This window comes from Panthera onca, chromosome C1, assembly GCF_046562875.1.
Source record: "Panthera onca isolate mPanOnc1 chromosome C1, mPanOnc1 haplotype 2, whole genome shotgun sequence".
In the NCBI taxonomy this organism is placed as follows: Eukaryota; Metazoa; Chordata; class Mammalia; order Carnivora; family Felidae; genus Panthera; species Panthera onca.
Genome location: NC_138346.1, coordinates 214,308,632 through 214,326,929, shown reverse-complemented (window position 1 = coordinate 214,326,929; position 18,298 = coordinate 214,308,632). Strand labels below are relative to the sequence as shown.

Sequence of the window (18,298 nt, the reverse complement as noted above, 5' to 3'; positions counted from 1 at the left end):
TGAGCACTGTCTGTATTAGGCATTGTTACTGGGGAGGCGGCAGGATGTGGTTCATCAAGTCTCTTCCCTCTTGGAGCTAACTTCCTGCTTGGGGGAGACAGACTGTAGACTGATAAAAAGATACCGATTCAGGTGGTATGTTACATTACCTTTACCTCTGATGACTCTTGCGAGGTAAGTAATATTTATGTCATCGCCTTCTTCTAAACGGGGAAGCCAAGGCTGAGAGAGGTAACACGGCTGCAAAGGGGTACGGCGAGTATCGTGACCAGAGCCAGCCACGGGAGAGCTCGTCGCGTAGAAGACTTCATGAAGATGGGGCCACAGAGTAGCATTTCCATCATCCACTGCTTGGTTCTTCGTTTTACTCTCAAGTGGAATGTTTATTTAAAAAAAAATTGTTCTGGGGCGCCCGGGTGGCTCGGTCGGTTGAGCATCCGACTTCGGCTCAGGTCATGATCTCATAGTTCGTGAGTTCGAGCCCCGCGTCGGGCTCTGTGCTGACAGCTCAGAGCCTGGAGCCTGTTTCAGAGTCTGTGTCTCCTCTCTCTCTGCCCCTCCCCTGCTCATGCTCTGTGTCTCTCCGTCTCTCAATAATAAATAAACGTTAAAAAAAAAAAATTTAAAAAAATTGTTCTAGTGGCAATTGTTGATGAAGAGTCCAGAATAAGGCTTTATTCCATGAGCTATTATCCTATTTTGAGCTAATAATATTAATATTTTCAGCATTACAGGTGACTCAGGAAAGTACTTACGGTAATCAGGCAGGTTATGCCTTTGGTTCTCAGCCTGCCTACTTAATGTTTTCCATATTATTGATCAGGCAGAAAGTATTGCTATTAATGATTGTTGCAGTTTAGAAAACTTGCAATGGAAATTATATAATCACCGGATTATATTAGAGAATTAGAAGGGCCACAACCTTTTCTTCCCTCTAAGAAAATACAGTTTACGGTCTGTTTCTGATAGCTATGTCTTTGGTTCTGTTGCAGCCAAGGCGGTAGGAGATCTTGTGTATTTTGTGTATTTTGCTAGTAATTGCTGGAACTTGGCCTTCACAAGAGTTTTGTGCTTTATTTCTGAGAGCTTTCTTCAGCCAGGTGGAGGAAGTGAGGTAACTTGCCCCGTCCGCCTTCCTTTCTCAGGGAGAGGAAGCGTGGCTGGCGGTATGCCGGTGAAGAGAGCCGCGGGAGTACAGGGAGGACTGTCAGAAGCATGTAGGGCGACCCTGAAATGGTCCCATCCAAACCAGGACTCTTCTGAGAAGGAGAATTAGACAGGAGCCCCCGGAGTTCCTCTGCCCTATGCGACACTTTGGGGCTGGTGAGAAGCATTCGGGTCAAAGCACTATTTGCTTCACAAAGGTTTTGACTTGCGGGTTGGTCCCGGACCTGGTCACGCTATCCTTTGGAGAAGAGAGGTGCTACAGCGGTGAGGCGCTTTGTGCTTGGAGTCAACGTCGTTTGAGCTGGGTGAGTAATGTGGGAAGGGAGGCAGATGACTGGAAAACTGAGGTTTGCGGAGGACACGGTGCTCCCGTACTCTTCTCTTTCCACCGTGCCCTGCGTGTCCTGTGACAGTTCTCAGCTGACCGGGGGGCTTGGTCCTTCCTTGGTCAGCCTGGGCAAGGGCATCTGGGCCGTCAGATCCACGTGTGTCAGCACTCACGGGGCACACTGGCAGGAAAACGACCGGCGGCCTCTTCCTCTCTTCCGATGTCTCCCTTTCGTGCTTTGCTGTTAGAGGTAGGATTAGAGTTCTGTCAATTCTACAATGGAATCTACTTTAGGTTCATTGTACTAAGAGGCAAAAATAAAAAGGAAAATCGGAAACAGAAGGTAAAAACAAAATCTTTGTTCAGAATCTCACCATCCAAGGGTACTTTTTTCTGCTAGGTTAGGGTTTATTTTTTTCCAATTAATTAATTAATTGGCACACAGAGCGAGTGGGGTAGGGGCACAGAGAGTGGGGAGAGTGAGAGAGCGAGAGAGAGAGAGAGAGAGAGAGAGAATCCCAGGCAGGCTCCATGCTGTCAGCGCGCAGCCCGACATGGGGCTTGAACGCATGAACCGTGAGATCGTGACCTGAGCCAAAAATCAAGAGTTCGGTGCTTGACCAGCTGAGCCACCCAGGCGCCCCTAAGCTAAATCTTCTAATGTGATTTTTTTTCCTCTTAGGATCACAGGTTTGTAGGACTTGAAAAGCTTTTAGAAATCTTTGTAGTCTACCTTCATTTAAATTGATTTTTTTTCTGATTATAAATTCAGCCGCATAAATTTGCTGAATTCTGTATGATTCTTTGTAAGAAGACTTCTAAAATCAAGAATTAAGGGAAGAGCAAGACTTACCTGTAATCCTGTTATCCAGAGGTAATCACTGTTAATTTCTTGGCCTATTACTTCATGGACTTCTGTTATTTTCTCTGTGTTTTGTTTTTTTTTTTTTAACGTTTATTTATTTTTGAGACAGAGAGAGACAGAGCATGAACGGGGGAGGGTCAGAGAGAGGGAGGCACAGAATCCGAAACGGGCTCCAGGCTCCGAGCTGTCAGCACAGAGCCCGACGCGGGGCTCGAACTCACGGACCGCGAGATCATGACCTGAGCCGAAGTCGGCCGCTCAACCGACTGAGCCACCCAGGCGTCCCTGTGTGTTTTTAAAACACAGAATTCAGCTGAGTAAATTTAAAGATCAAGTTGGCTCTAGTCAATGAATCATGAATAGGGTAACACCCCATCTAGCAGATGGAAAGGAGTTCCCAAGAGCCGAACACAATGGGAGACTTTTCTGGGCAGAAGAGGGTTAAGGAACAAAGACAGAGTGGAGTACCTCATCTTTCCTTGGGAGCCAGAGGGGTCTGTCAGGCAGATCACCTCGCTAGGGCTGTCAGGAAGTTCCAGATTTACTGCTTTAAGATCACGTTTCTGGGAGAGGTTGAAACTGATGTCAGGTGAGGCATTAAGTCTTGGTTTGCTGTGGTGGGGCTTGGCACAAGTGACTCCAACTCCTGTTGTCTTTTTTTTTTTTTTTTTTTTAACTGTGTGTATTTATATTTGCGTGGCCCCTGGGTGGCTCACTTGGCTAAGCATCTGGCTCTTGATTTCTCCTCCGGTCACGATCTCACGGTTTGTGAGATCGAGCCCGGCGTCGGGCTCTGTGCTGACAGTGCGGAGCCTGCTTGGGATTCTCTCTCTCTCTGTCCCTCCCCTGCCCATGTGTGCACGTGTGCAAATGGGCACGCGCAGACATGCTCTCTCTCTCCAAATAAATAGACATTAAGAAAATAAATAAACTGTGTTTGGTTGACACACGCTATTGTCCCTTACTCCTGTCTCTCTGCTTTTCCTGAAGCCCTGCCTCCCTGAGCGTTACAAGCTGTCCGTCTTTCAGGACTCAGCTGATGTGTCACCTTCCCCTAGAACCTTTTCCTCAACACCCCATGTTCCTGCGGCCCCCACTCTGGTTTGGCTTTGCTTCTGTTCTCATCATATTGGGTTAGAGCAATCTGCTTTTGTGTCTGTTTCCCCTGCTAGATTGACAGCAGAGAATAAGTCACATTCATTTTTAATTTCCAAAGCCCATTTATTTCTGCCTGAAACATTGGGGCTTGGTTAAAGTTTGTGGAATCGATGAATAAATCATTAGAATCGTATTGCATGCAGTTTTATATATTGCATTTTAACTTAACATGGCATTATAAGCATTTTCTTGTATGCTTAGAAATTAAAACATCATTTTTAATGGCTACAGGGTTTTCCATCATTAGATGTACTGATTGTTTCCCTAAATGTAGAAAATTCAGGTAGTTTTCCGTTTGTTCGTCCGTTCTTTTTAAAAAAATGTTTATTTATTTTTGAGACAGAGGCAGAGTGCGAGTGGGGGAGGGGCAGAGAGAGAGGGAGACACAGAATCCGCAGCAGGTTCCAGGCTCTGAGCTGTCACCACAGAGCCCGACGTGGGGCTCAAACCCACGAACCGGAAGATCATGACCTGAGCCAAAGTTGGACGCTTAACTGACTGAGCCACCCAGGCGCCCCTCTTTCTTTTCTTTTCTTTCTTTTCTTTCTTTCTTCCTTCCTTCCTTTCTTTTTCTTTCTTTCTTTCTTTCTTTCTTTCTTTCTTTCTTTCTTTCGTTTTATTTATTTTGGAGAGAGAGGGAGGGAGCACAAGCTGGGGAGGGGCAGAGAGAGAGGGAGGCAGAGGATCCAAAGTAGGCTCTGCACTGTCAGCTCAGAGCTTGATGCGGGGCTTGAACTCATGAATCGTGAGATCGTGACCTGAGCCAAATTTGGATGCTTAACCGCTTGAGCTACCCAGACACCCCAGTTTTGTTTTGTTTTTTTAACTTTTTTAACGTTTATTTTTGAGAGAGAGAGAGAGTGTGAATGGGGGAGGGGCAGAGAGAGGGAGACACAGAATACGAAATAGGCTCTAGGCTCTGAGCTGTCAGCACAGGGGCCAATGTGGGGCTTGAACCCACGAACCACAAGATCATGACCTGAGCTGAAATCACTTAACCAACTGAGCCATCCAGGCTCCCCGCCAGTTTTTTATTTTTTTTATTTTTATTTTTTGTTTAATGTAAACTCTACTCGCAACATGGAGCTCAAACTCACAACCCTGGGATCAAGAGTCGTATTCTCTGCTGACTGAGCCAGCCAGGCAGCCCTCTTTTCTAATATTATACATGATTTTGTGATGAAGTTTTGTATGTGAATCTTTATCAGATTTTCTGATCATTTCCCTAAGGTTTCCGGAAGCAGAATTACTGGATCAAAGGATGTGATCATCTTGAAGGAGTTTTCTGGAATATAGCCAGATTGCTTTCTAGAAGAGGGGTAGGGCTCCTACCTCAGTGTCCAGGGTGCTGGGTCGGGTTTTGGAGGGCTAGCTTTTTTGCCGTCACCTTTTTGTGATCCAGTGTCATTTTCTGAAGGTACAGAGGTGCTGACATAGTGCGGCACATTTGGGGGGGCTCCATCTGAGTTTTGGGTCGGATTAGGGTAAGAAATAGGCTGTGAGGAAATAAAAAAATAATCGGAAGGAAAATGTAAGTGGGCACAGGTGTTGGTATACTGTTTTTCTTCGTATGTTAATTATACCACAGAATGATTGACTTTGATCTTTCACTTCCCCTCTTTTTCTTTTTTTAAAGCATTTACCAATCTTTTCTAATGCAGTACTTAACATGACAAGCTACCATTTTGGGGGGCCTGTTCTTGAAAAGCATTGTTTTCTTGGCTTTTTGTTTTTTTGGCATCCCAGAAACACTCATAGTGATAGCAATAGTAGCTAATGTCTTCAACACCTAGGATGTGCTAAACGCTTTCCGTGGGTGATGGCTGTTTAACCCTGTAAAGCGAAGGTACGGTCACTGTTCTCATTTTATCTGTAGACAAGGAAGGTGATACTCAGTCACTTGCCCAGGGTCACAGAGCTATTGCTTGATGTAGGTTCAGCGCTCCCTACCTGCCTGACCATGTCCAGAAAACAGGAGTCTTGCTTAAGGAAGGAAGGAAGGAAGTCTTGAGCAGCTAGAGGTGTCTAGGAAGACACAAGGTGTGTGTCTTTGCCCTTCCACTGCCCTCCAGACTGTTCTGCTGCCCTCCAGGGCTGTTAGAAGAACCCACCCCCCAACCCCCACGTGGCTGAAGGGACAGCCCCTCCTCATTCCCTGTAGGTGACGTCATTGTCTTCTGCTTTTCAAAAGAAACGGTTGTGGTCAGGCACTTCTGGCCTCTCGCCTTTCCCTCCCTACTTCATTCTCACGGAAATCTTCCTAATAAAAACAGTAATTGTGGTCGAGGTAGAGGGGAAGTGTTTATGGGGTGCTGACCCCTGTTCTCAGTGCTTGATTTGTATCTCTGTTCTGTAGGGCACCGTCTCCCTCTCCCTCTGTGCTCTGTCCTGTCCTGTCTTGCCCTGTGCCTGGCTTTTTTGGTAATCATTTCCATCTTCGGCCTTCCTTCTCTACTCCCTTTTGATGCAAAAGATCTCCAGTCCACACCGGTGGCAAAAACAGCAAGATGCCACCTCTGGTCCTGCTTTCTCCTCTAGCTGTCACTTGATCCCTGTCGTCCCCTTTCACAGACCAGACCCTTAGGAGAGTGGATCTCCTTCCACCCCCTCATTTTTGGTGGCCTCCCTCCTTGTGCTTTTTTGGGAGGCTTTTCCCTTCACTGCTGCATCCAAACTACTCATGCTAAGATTGCCGGATGCTGGGGCACTTTTCTGAACATGTTGGTTAACTTGTCTTCGGCTTTTGACCCTGGCAATCACTCTATTTTGGAAAGTGTTTTCCTTTGGATGCCATGGGTATACTGCTTCCTTGCTTCCCTTCTTACTTTTCCCGTCACCATTGCAGGCTGCTCTTTCCTGATACACCTTAAATGATGTTTTTCAGGATTCTGGTCTTTTTTTTTTTTTTTTTAATGTTTATTTATTTATTTTTGAGAAAGCGCGCACGAGTGTGCACGCATGAGCAAGAGAGGGGTAGAGAGAGAAGGAGACAGAATCCTAAACAGGTTTGGTGCTGTCAGCACAGAGCCCTATGCAGGGCTCGAACCCATGAGCCGTGAGATCATGACCTGTGCCAAAGTCAGACATTTAACCGTCTGAGCCACTCAGGCATCTCACGATTCTGTTCTTGATTTTCCTTTCGTTTCCTACCTTCCAGGTGCATTTATTGAACGAATGAATGAATGAATGGATGAATGAATGAATATCATGTTCGGGGGCAGTCCTTTTATTTATTCTCCAGGTACTTATTTAGCACCTCCTGTGGGCCACGCTTCATTCAGAAGTACTCAGGAGATGGATGTGAAATAGAAAGCAAAGTTCTGCCCTCTTGGCATCTGTAGTTATCTACCAGGTACATACTGATGACTCTCACATCCCCTTGCCGGTCATATCTCCTGCTTGAGATCTATCCCCAAATCTCCACCCCAGCATGGTAGACAGTGGGAACGTGGCTTCTCAACCTGCGGCAGCTTATACACACGGCTCTGCTTTGGAGTGTCATTGGAAAGCCACTAAAACTCACCGTGACACAGTTCTTATCAAGACTTCTGTTGGGAACACATTTCTACGGGGGATTTCGTGAAGGATGCTCAGCCCGTGCGTGCCGGGAGAGAGTCGCTTTTCATCTGAATCAGGGACCTCTTTGAAAAGCTTGTGAAAACTGGAACACCCTCCTGACCCTCAGGTTTTGAACCCCTGCCCTCGGTACTCTAAAATTTGTCTTTGAATCAGGTCACATCAGCCAAGGTGATGTGTGGATCTCCTCATTTGGGCTGTTCTAAAATTGCTTTCTCTGACTTGTACTTTGGCATTAAACCTCTGCAGATATAGACATGTGATACGTACATATTGTGTTGATATACACGTGTGATGCATACTCACTTCACTTCTGGCTTTATCTTATTTTTTTGTGTCATTTTACTTCTGTCCTAATTTCCTTATCGATGTGACTCTAAGTTAAATTAAAAATACGGTTTATGGTTTTTTGCTAATGCCTTCCAACCCTTGCTAGAACAGGGAAATGGAAACTATTTCCATAAATAAATAGATAAATAGATAGATAGATATATACATACATATGTACCAGGCCTACAGGGCAGCTGCCTGTAGGGCGTTCTGTGTGGGTGTTCTTAGGGGCACCTCACCCCACGGCGTAGTCGAAACACACCTTTTCTTCTCAAAACCTCCTTCTTTCATAGTCTCTGTTTTAGGGACTGTGCCCGCTGCTTAGGCCTGAGATCTAGACTCCACCCTTCCTCACATCTCACTTCCGAATAATGACCCAAGTTCTCTTGATTATACACCTTGTCCCTGGACCTGTCCCTTCCACAGTCCATTCTCCACATAGTGGCTAGAGTGATTTGTTTTAAAAGAGAGATCCGGGGCACCTGTGTGGGTCAGTTGGTTGAGCGTCAGTCTTCGGCTCAGGTCATGATCTCACGGCTCATGAGTTCGAGCCCCACGTCGGGCTCTGTGCTGACAGCTCAGAGCCTGGAGCCGGCTTCGGATTCTGTGTCTCCCTCTCTCTCTGCCCCTAACCCACTTGCATTCTGTCTCTGTCTCTCTCAAAAATAAACATTAAAAAAAAATTTTAAAAGACAGATCCAACCCAGTTATTCCCCTGCTTACATCCTTCAAAATCTCTTCCTTTCCTTCTAGAAAAAGGTCGATTTTAGGAGGGTATTCAGAGCTCATCAGGAGCTTGTCTCAGCCTGTCTTTCCTGCCCTGTGTCTTGCCGTGGCCGTCCACCCTCATCCTTAAACGACTCAGAATTCCCTAACACACTGTGCGTTCTCACGAAGCCCCCTGCCTTTGTGAGTGCTCCTCTGTCCCCTCACCTGGCTCACTCCTACCTGTCTGGAAGAAGAAACTCCAGGCAGATGACTTGCATTGCATTTGAATTTGTATGTTGCACAGTTTTCACAATTGCTGTCTGGGATGGTTTGTCTTGACAGTAATAAATACATAGCTCGTGTAAGTGAATTTGAATCTTGAAAACCTGGTGAGAAGATCGAGGCGATACTCTGTGCACTGGTTACTGAGCGTGTCTCTGAGGAGTTGAGATGGACGTAGCTACAGACATCTACACAGCAAGTGACAGAACAACTCTCCAAGCTAAAGCAGACAGGAGATTTATTTTAAGGATGCTGGGGTCTTCTTTCTGAACCCAAGGACAGAAAGATAGCTGGGTCACACGAAGAGACCAGAACCCAGAGTCCACATGCCGCCAGGGCTTCCTTTGTCTTGGGCTGCTACTTCCTTGCACTCCCCCCTTGTGCACACTGCCCATGACCTCCCTTGTGCTCGCTCAGCAACCCCGGATACTTGGACTCCGTGCCTGCTCTGTGCAGCTGAACACAGCGAAGACACGGACCGTGCTGGCAGATCTCATTTTTTCAACTTTTTACTCTGGAAATTTCCAAATCTGCAGAAAGGTTGATTGAGTCACCCAGATTGATCAGTTTTTGGTGTTGGCTTCTTGCCCGCGTTCACCTTCTCTCTCGGTATGTACGTGTGTGTGTACCCACGTACGCGTACGTGCGTACACGTACCTGTCGGTTTTGGCTGAACTGTTTGAAAGTATGAAGAAGAGAAAAACGGAGATGGGAAGTAGGAGGTGGTAAGGGAAGGCCTCCCTGGGAAGGCAGCGTCTGAGCAAAGACCCGAAGGAGGGGCTGCTGGGCGGTTCTCCTGGGGAGGAGTGTGCCAGGGGAGGCGCAGACAGCAGCACAGCAAGTGACCCCTACCGTCAGGTGTGTGGCCAGTTAAACAGAGACTCTCGTGTACCAGACTTGTATTCTTGTTCAGATATTCCCTGCCCCCTTCCTGGGGGAAGGTTCTGTTTCTCCACCCCAGTGGCTGTAGGGATGGCCATGTGACTTGTTCCGGCCAACGAAATGGGAGCAGAAGGGTCCCTTCTGGGCCAGTTGACCCTGCGCCTCGCTCCCTTCCTTCTGCCCTGACAATTAGTAGCGTGTCCTCCAGAGGCTGCTTTGTCACCCCGGGTGCTGGAGTGACGATGATCCGGAGCAGAGCTGCCCTTTGACCTGAATGTTCTCAGGCTTTACAGACATCGTGAGGAATAATGACGGTTTCATTTCCTTCATCAGAGATTGCGTGAAAGGGGGCACGCCTGGGTGGCTCAGTCGGTTAAGCATCTGACTTCCGCTCAGGTCACGGTCTCGCTGTTTGTGAGTTCAGCCCCGCAGTGGGCTCTCCGCTGTCGGCACAGAACCCACTTCAGACGCTCGGTACCCCTCTCTCTGCCCCTCCCCTGCTTGCGTGTGCGCGCTCTCTCTAAAAAATAAACGTGAAAAACATTAAACCAAAAACAATTGTGTGAAATTTATTATGCATCATTGCCATCGTCATTTGTGTATAATTTGCACTAATGATACCCCTTGTGATGTGAATATACCCAAATGGAATTACTGTCTGTGACCTTGTGCCACCAGCTTTTTTCCAACTCGATTAAAAAAAGTACCGTGGTAAAAGACACATAAAAATATCCCTCCTTTTAAGAGCAGGAGCTCTCGAAGTGAATAGAAAACATGTTTTCAAAAAATAAAGAATGGAAAACGCGTTTTCTTTTAAAGATAAGCATTATTGAGCTCTCTATGTACGCACATGTGTGTGTATGCGTGTTGTGTATGAGTGTGTAACCTTCCCATCAAGCAATAACAGATACCCCAGATTGAGTTGGGGTCTGAGCTGCCCTCCTTTGTGTCTTTTTTGCTGCTGTTATGTCTTGTGCAGACCTTTTGTGCTGTATCATAATTACTGGTTTTCATCTGTCTTTCCTCAGTGGATCTGGAAATCCTTGAGGGTAGGGATTATGACTTGGATGTTATGTCATTTTTAGCGCCTGCTACAGTGACTTACGTGCACTTAATAAACCAATAAAGGACTGAATTTGGTGGGGGCAAGATTATGTTCAGAAAGTATTATTTTTGTTTGTTTTATTTGCTGTGCTCTCTACACTCGGGACCAAAAGATGGAAATATTCTTTATTTCAGTATACACACTCATCAAAGAGGGAGTTCACGAACATTCTAATATTGGAGTACGAATACAGTATCTGCAGTTATAACATTCTACGTATCCATTCATGTAGAATTCATAACTGATAATGAACAAGCACCGTGTCCTCAGGGGAATGAGGCTGCCTCTATCTACAGGTCGTTGCAACTTCAGAAGGGATTTTCTGCTGTGAAGATCCGTGGGCTGTGATTAGTGTTGTATACTCCAGAGTTGGACACCCTGGGCTCATGTCTGTTCTTTCATTTACTGGCTGTGTGACCTTGAGCAAGTCCCTTAACCTCTCTGAGTTTGGTTTCTTCATCTGTAAAATGGGAAGATGAATGTATTGATTGCCTTGGATTCTTAACTAGATTTATATACATGAATCCCTTAGAATAGCATCTGGCACATGGCTTAAGAGCTGGGTAAGTGTTTATCATATCACTAAAAATTATTTTTTTGTCTTAGAGCCCCTAAAATGGTGAATTTTTAAAATGTAGCTGGTGAATTTTTTATCACAGAGCTGTGATGTTCAGATTTGATTGAATGCGTTACTTTGAGGTATACTGTTGGGCTTAGATCCAGGCATATTGTGAGGTTGTCATAGCGTCTTGTAAGTTTCAGACATGGCCAGCTATGAACAAAGAAAACAAAACCAACACTAATCAGAACAAGAGGTATCTCAGGGCACCTGGGTGGCTCAGTCAGTTAAGCGTCCGACTTCTGATTTTGGCTCAGGTCATGATCCCAGGGGTGTGGGGTTGAGCCCCATGTCAGGCTCCACGCTGAGAGTGGAGCCTGCTTAAGGTTCTCTCTCCCTCTGCCCCTCTCCCCCGTTCTTGCTCGTTGTCTCGCTAGATAAATAAATTAAAACATTAGAAAGCAAACAAACAGTGCTTTTGGGATTTATCCCCCAGCTCCCCCCCCCCCACCCCCAATCCCACTAAAAATAAGAGGAGCAGAGTTTGGCCCATCCCGTCAGAGTCTCTGCCCCACAGTGGCCCTTGCTGTTTTGAACGGTAGCTGTTTTGAATCTATTTTTAATCAGGTCCGCGAGGGTAGGGAAAGGCATCAGGTAGAACAGTTCTGGGGAAAACCCTATTTTAATGTCGCTTGTGAAATGAGAACTGAGATAGTCAAGACCAGAAAAACTCTAGATATGAGGTTTCATGATCTGTATGTCTGGGTTTGAATTGTGGTTTAGGACATCAGTTGAAGAATCACAAGTTCCTTTTTTATGCTTTTGGTTTTTTCTCTTTGTGACATCTGGGAAAACAGTTCTTTGAAAAAGGACTTGTTCAACGTAAGAGAGATGATACCAGTCTCATGTGCTTAGTGGTAGAAAGAGTAAGCAAAGAGAAAAACGTTGAATAATATTTTGATGTGCTGAACTATTTTTAGTTTGTGTCTCATATGTTGTGATGCGCTGTTTGTGATAAAAGTGAGGTCACATCTCTTAATAGTCAAGTTAATTAGATAAGCCTTTATGCCTTCGATTGCTCAAAGCCGTCTCTTGGGAGTCTCCTGTCTAGATATTCCCAGGGTTCTCGGGCTGCTAAACAGTTTATTTTTTTAATTATTATTTTATGATGATTATTTTTTAATATAATTTATCGTCAAATTGGCTAACATACAGTGCGTAAAGCGTGCTCTTGGTTTTTGGGGTAGATTCCCATGGTTCATCGCTTACATGCAACACCCCGGTGCTCATCCCAACAAGTGCCCTCCTCAGTGCCCATCACCCATGTAAGCCCCCACCTTCGTAGAAAGTGGTCAGCCCCTCGAAGGGCACCGTCCCCCGTTGAGTCCCCTGCAGACAGCCCCAAGCGCTGGCCCTTTCGTGGCCGTTTCTCCTCTTTCTAGTAGGTCTTGAAGATGGGGGAGGTGAGGGCAGGTTTTCTCCTCACCCTCACCTCCTACCAGTTCGTGTCGTGCACGGACCTGCCTGTGTCCCTTACTGCACTTCTCTGTCTTCGTTAATGGCCCACAGTATAATTCACAAAGTCCTGATTCTCCTTTTTCTTTTCTTCTTCTTTTTTTCCTACACCTGTGTTTGTGGAGTGTTGCGGGTAGGGATCGGGGAACATCAGCCCAGTGGAAATCTTTCTTGGAAAACTTCCTTCCAGCCTTATTGCAGTGAGTCAGGACATTTATTCTATGTTTGTTTCACCGAGGAGAACATTTGAATTTCACATCTCAGGCTGAACCTGGCACCAGATATAGAAGTGGCTTTGCTTTTTTTCCAAAAGCAGTGTGTGTGCTTTTTCAAAATAATGGTAATATTAATTCCTAAATAGTAAATTTTACGCACCGTGCATTTTCTAGTGTTTTTTCATTCATTCTCTCATTACTTTGGCAAATATTTAAGGAGCACCTACCATGTGCTGGGTCCTCTTGTAAAAACAACTGAGAAAAGTCCTGTGTTAAGGGCTTAGAGTTGGGGAATGGTGAATGGTGAATAAGCAATAAATACATTAATAGCATCACATGTGTTGGAGGTCAGATAAGAGCCATGGAGAAAAATGAAGTAGAAAACGGGGAGTGGGTGGTGGTTTTCTCATAACTCTGTGTGGAGGCTACTCTTTCCACACCCATTGTACAGATGTGGAAACTGAAGCACAGAGAGGGTAAGTGACTTACCTTGATCCTACCTTGGTAGTAAGTAGTAAAGGTTGAACTTGAATTTGAAGTCCAGCATGGGCTCCCAAGTTAGCTACCTCTAACGTAACTCTACTCAACTTCAACCAGATCTCCCTAAACACTGATTTCCCTGAGAATTTAAAGTCTTCTTTTACCAGGCCCTCTGTTGCATTGGTGTGTACAGATAAACACACTTTAAAAATTAAAATACTACTTTAATTTCAGTATCAGTGAATACAGGTTTTAACTTTAATTACAATTTCTTTAATTACTCTTTCATACAAAATTAAAAAAAACTTCATAGCATCCACACAGAGAATGTAGCATTTTAGGCCTTGAAGGATAAGTAGGATTAATTTTTTAAAAATTACATCCTGGGGACGCCTGGGTGGCTCAGTTGGTTAAGCGTCTGACTGGCTCAGGTCCTGATCTCACGGTTCGTGGGTTCGAGCCCCGCGTTGGGCTCTGGGCTGACAGCTCAGAGGCTGGACCCTGCTTTGGATTCTATGTCTGCCTCTCTCTCTCTGCCCCTCTCTCCCTCTCGAAAGTAAACATTAAATTTTTTTTTAAAATTCCATCGTGCTTGGGGTGCCTGGGTGGCGCAGTTGGTAAAGCGTCCGACTCTTGGTTTCCACTCAGGTCGTGATCTCACGGTTTGGGAGTTTGGGCCCCACATTGGGCTCTGTACTGACACTGAGGAGCTTGCTTAGGATTCTCTGTCTCTCTCTCTTTTCCTCTCTCTCCCTCTCTCTCCCTCTCTCTCCCTCTCTGCCCCTCCCCTGCTCACACCCTGTCAAAATAAATAAACTTAAAAAAGAACACCTTGAAATTACATTATGTTTAAAACATATAAGAGACTGCATTTAACGTTTAAAAGTTGATGAAGAACATGATGAAATACCCATGAACTTGCTACCCATATTGAATGTGTACAGCAGTGAATTTTCACACAGTGGACACAGCTGTGAATATAGTGTCCGTTTTAAAGCAAAGACCATCATTGCTACTGAGAAGCTTGCTCATGCCTCTGTTTTTTCTTGTTTTGGAACTTGTTACAGATGGAATCATGCAGTCGATGCTTTTTTACATCTGGCTTCTGCTCCGTATTGTTTGTGAGAATCTTCCAGACCGTTGCATAGGGCACAACCTCATGCATTTGATTCCTGCACGGATGCCCGTATGGGAATATACCACAACTCACTCATTCATGTTCACTTTTACCTGTATCACCCCATTTAGTTGTAGCAACTACCTGGGAAAGCTGTTTGGGGCTGCGTTTATTATGCCTGTTTTCTAGCTGACGAGAAGGTGACGCTGGAGAGTTAAGTGTGTTATCCAGCATGACAGCAAGCATGGCCAATCCGTGGTGGCACCAAAATGCAGGTTTCCTGATGGATCTCGCTTCTCCTGCGCCACATTTCCTACCGTGTCACGCACGTAATGCCACTGGGGTCCGCAGCCCGTCTGTCTCCATGAACTTGCATCCTTCCTTCCCTTCCTCGGCAGAGTGGATTCCATGGACCTTCACCGTAATCGCCCCCTCCCCTTTCCCACTTGTGCTCTTTTTTTCACAGTAAAAAGTTTCAGAAATCGGCACTTCTTTTTTTTTTTTTTTAATTTTATCTTTTATTTTTTAAAAATTTACATCCAGGTTAGCATATAGTGCAACAGTGATTTCAGGAGTAGATTCCTTAGTGCCCCTTACCCACCTAGCCCACACCCCCTCCCACAACCCCTCCAGTGACCCTCAGTTTGTTCTCCATATTTATGAGTCTCTTCTGTTTTGTCCCCCTCCCTGTTTTTATATTATTTTTGTTTCCCTTCCCTTATGTTCATCTGTTTTGTCTCTTAAGGTCCTCATGTGAGTGAAGTCATATGATTTTTGTCTTTCTCTGACTGATTTCACTTAGCATAATACCCCCTAGTTCCATCCAGGTAGTTGAAATGGCAAGATTTCATTCTTTTTCATTGCCAAGTAATACTCCGTTGTGTATATATACACCATATCTTCTTTATCCATTCATCCATCGATGGACATTTGGGCTCCTTCCATCCTTTGGCTATTGTCGATAGTGCTGCTAGAAACGTGGGGGTGCGTGTGTCCCTTCGAAACAGCGCACCTGTATCCCGTGGATAAATGCCTAGTAGTGCCATTGCTGGGTCGTAGGGTAGTTCTGTTTTTAGTTTTTTGAGGAACCTCCATGCTGTTTTCCAGAGTAGCTGCACCAGCTTGCATTCCCACAGAAATCAGTACTTCTAGTCTCCTGTTCTTTTAATTTTTTTTAATGTTTATTTATTTTTGAGAGAGAGAGAGCACGCATGCATGCGAGTGGTGGAGGGGGCAGAGAGAGAGGGAGACACAGAATCCAACACAGGCTCCAGGCTCTGAGCCGTCAGCCCAGAGCCTGACACGGGCTCGAACTCAAAAACCGCGAGACCACGACCTGAGCCGAAGTTGGAGGCCCAACTGACTGATCCACCCAGGCGCCCTTAGTCTCCCATTCTTTGTCAGCCCCACTGCAGTCAAGCTTTCATCCCCTCCAGTCCATCAAAATAGGGTCTGATGAGGCCCTCAGTTACCACCTCATCACCAATCCCAGCGGCCAGTTCTCAGTCTTCATGTTGCTCGGCCTGTAAATAGAGTGATCCCTCTTGAAATTCTCTGACTGGGTTTTAGGAAGCCAGTGAACCTTCTTCTGGAGAGCCCAGAGGCTTCTTGACACTACTTTCAGGGTCCTTTAGTGGCGTCACCTCATCTCCCCCTCTCAGCTGTGTCCAAGGGCTCCATCCTCAGACTTTGTCTGCACACCTGCCTAGGTGATCTCATCCCGGCTCGTGGCTTCATGTGCCGTCTTTAACCTGTGCTCTGTCCTGCACATCAGATCGTATATTTTAACTTAATTTATTTTTTTTAAAAATGTTTATTTATTTTAAGAGAGAGAGAGAGAGAGAGAACGTGTGAGCTGGGGAGGGGCAGAGAGAGGGGGAGAGAGATACCCAAGCAGGCTCCATGCTGCCAGCACAGAACCAGACGAGGGTCTCGATCTCACAAACCATGAGATTATGCCCTGAGTCGAAATCAAGAGTTGGACATTTTTAACCCAGGCACCCCAGATCATATATCTTAATTTTAATTGCTGTTTATTTAATCACTATTTTATACTCCATTGAAAAAATCTTAGAATTCACACAAAGACGAGTCCATCTGTGCGTTTGATAATCACACGTCTAAAACAATTTGTGTCTCCTCCCTCCCTCCGTGTTTCGTGCCTCAGTCTTGGTCTCAGGCCCAGGACTTTGGTGTCAGCCCTGCTTCCTGTGGTTCTTTCCTATTTGCCCTCCGTTCCATCGGCAGATCCCATGAGCTTGTGCTCCACCTGCAAACTACATCCCAGCTGACCACTCACCACGATCTTCGCAGCCACGCATCCGAGTTCGGGTCGCCGCATCCTCCTAAGTAGCCTCTGCCTGCTCCCTTTCTCCCCTGCAGCCGATTCTCTGTAGCAGCCAAAATAATAATTTTCCAAATATAAGTTGAGTCATGTCGCTTCTCTGACCAGAACCCCCCGGTGGCTTCCCAGTGCCAGTGCTTTCACCGTGGCTTATGAGGCCCCTTCATGCCTCTGAACTCATCATCTGCTGTTTCCCTCTGGCTCGTTCTGCACCAGCCCCACAAGTCTTGCTGACCTTCAGCATGAGCCACTCACAAGCCCCCTCATGCTTCCCAGACACCCACCTGGTTTGCTTCCTCTCTTCCTTCGTGCTTGCAGAAGCCCCGTTTACCAGAGAGGCTTTTCCACCCACCTTATCTAAAAATCGCAGCGCCCTCTCCCCAGCGTGCCCTGCTATCCCTCCCGTGCTTAATTTTTCTCTAAGGGTGCTTGTAACCCCCGGCATCCTTTTTGTCCATTTGGCTGTTCTTTTGGTCTTTGCTAGAATCTGAGCGCCGTGACAGCAGGGGCTGTTGAGTTTACTGTGGTGCTTGATGAGCATTTATTCAATGAGTGGATATCTGAAGAGGACCTGATACCAAGTCTGAAACACCGTCTGGCCTTTGAATATCCAGTTAAACATTCTCCTGTGTGGCTTTTATACTTGGCCTGTCTTGATTGCGTGCATTACTCTTTCCTGTTGTTGAAGACGTACAGGGCTGTTATGCGCCTGGCCCTATGCTCCGTGCTGGAGATACGCCAGTGAACAAGGTAGATGTGGTTTTCTCAACGGAGCTTCCGTTCTACTAGGGAAACAGATAATAAGCGAGACAGTAAGTAAGAAATAGATCATGTGACTGCAGACCATGTGGAGTGCCCGAAGCATGCGATTGGAGGGCTGCGGTGTCCGTGAGCTTGGAGGGGAGGAGAGTGCTGGCTAAAGCCATCAGGGAAGTCCCGTAGGAGGAGGTGACATTTAAGCTGAGAATGGAAGGCAGAGAAAGAACCAGCCACGCCAAGAATTAGAAAAACTGCTTCTAGGCTTAAGCAATTGCAAGTGGCTGAAGGCAAGCTAGAGCTTAGGACGTCTTGGGAACCGTCCGAGGGCTGGTGTGGCTACTGCCCGGAGCGGCACACCGTAAGCTGGAGAGGCAGACGTTGGCTCTGTAGACCACGGTGAGGACTCGGTTTTTGCTCCAAGTGCAGTGGGAAGCCGTTGAATGGTTTGAGCAGCAGAGTGTGGTTTGTGTTTTTAAAGAATTCCTGTGATGGCTGTGTGAATAGATTGCGGGAGAACGTAGGAGAGCATGCCTTCTTATCACTTAGCATTTGATTCTATACTTGAGAGTTTTTAAATCGCCCCGGCTCTTGGCAACCGCCATTCCACTTTCTGTCTCTATGAATTTGACTCCTCTAGATACCTTATACGAGTGGACTCGTACAGTCTTTGTCTTTTTGCGTCTGGCTTATTTCACTGAGCATAATGTCCTCAAGGTTCATCTGTGTTGTAGCACGTGTCAGAATGTCTTTCCTTTTTTTTCTTTTTTTAATTTAAAAAATTTTTAAATTTCTTTTTGAGACAGAGAGAGACAGAGCATGAGCAGGGGAGGGGCAGAGAGAGAGGGAGACACAGAATCCCAAGCGGGCCCCAGGCTCTGAGCTGTCAGCACAGAGCCCGACGCGGGGCT

General features: G+C 46.1%; 1 protein-coding gene across 4 annotated transcripts in view; it reads left to right on the top strand.

Annotated features, from left to right (window-relative positions):
• The window catches only part of UBE4B (ubiquitination factor E4B), a 120,776-nt gene that overhangs the window by 17,365 nt on the left and 85,113 nt on the right, over window positions 1–18,298 (top strand). Inside the window, exon 1 of one of the 4 annotated variants that reach the window (XM_060626732.3) lies at window positions 17,561–17,786. The exons of the other annotated variants lie outside the window; for them this stretch is intronic. The gene's annotated coding sequence lies outside the window, so the exon portion shown is untranslated. Of the gene's footprint in view, window positions 1–17,560; window positions 17,787–18,298 lie in introns of those variants that run through there. 4 annotated transcript variants of the gene reach the window in all.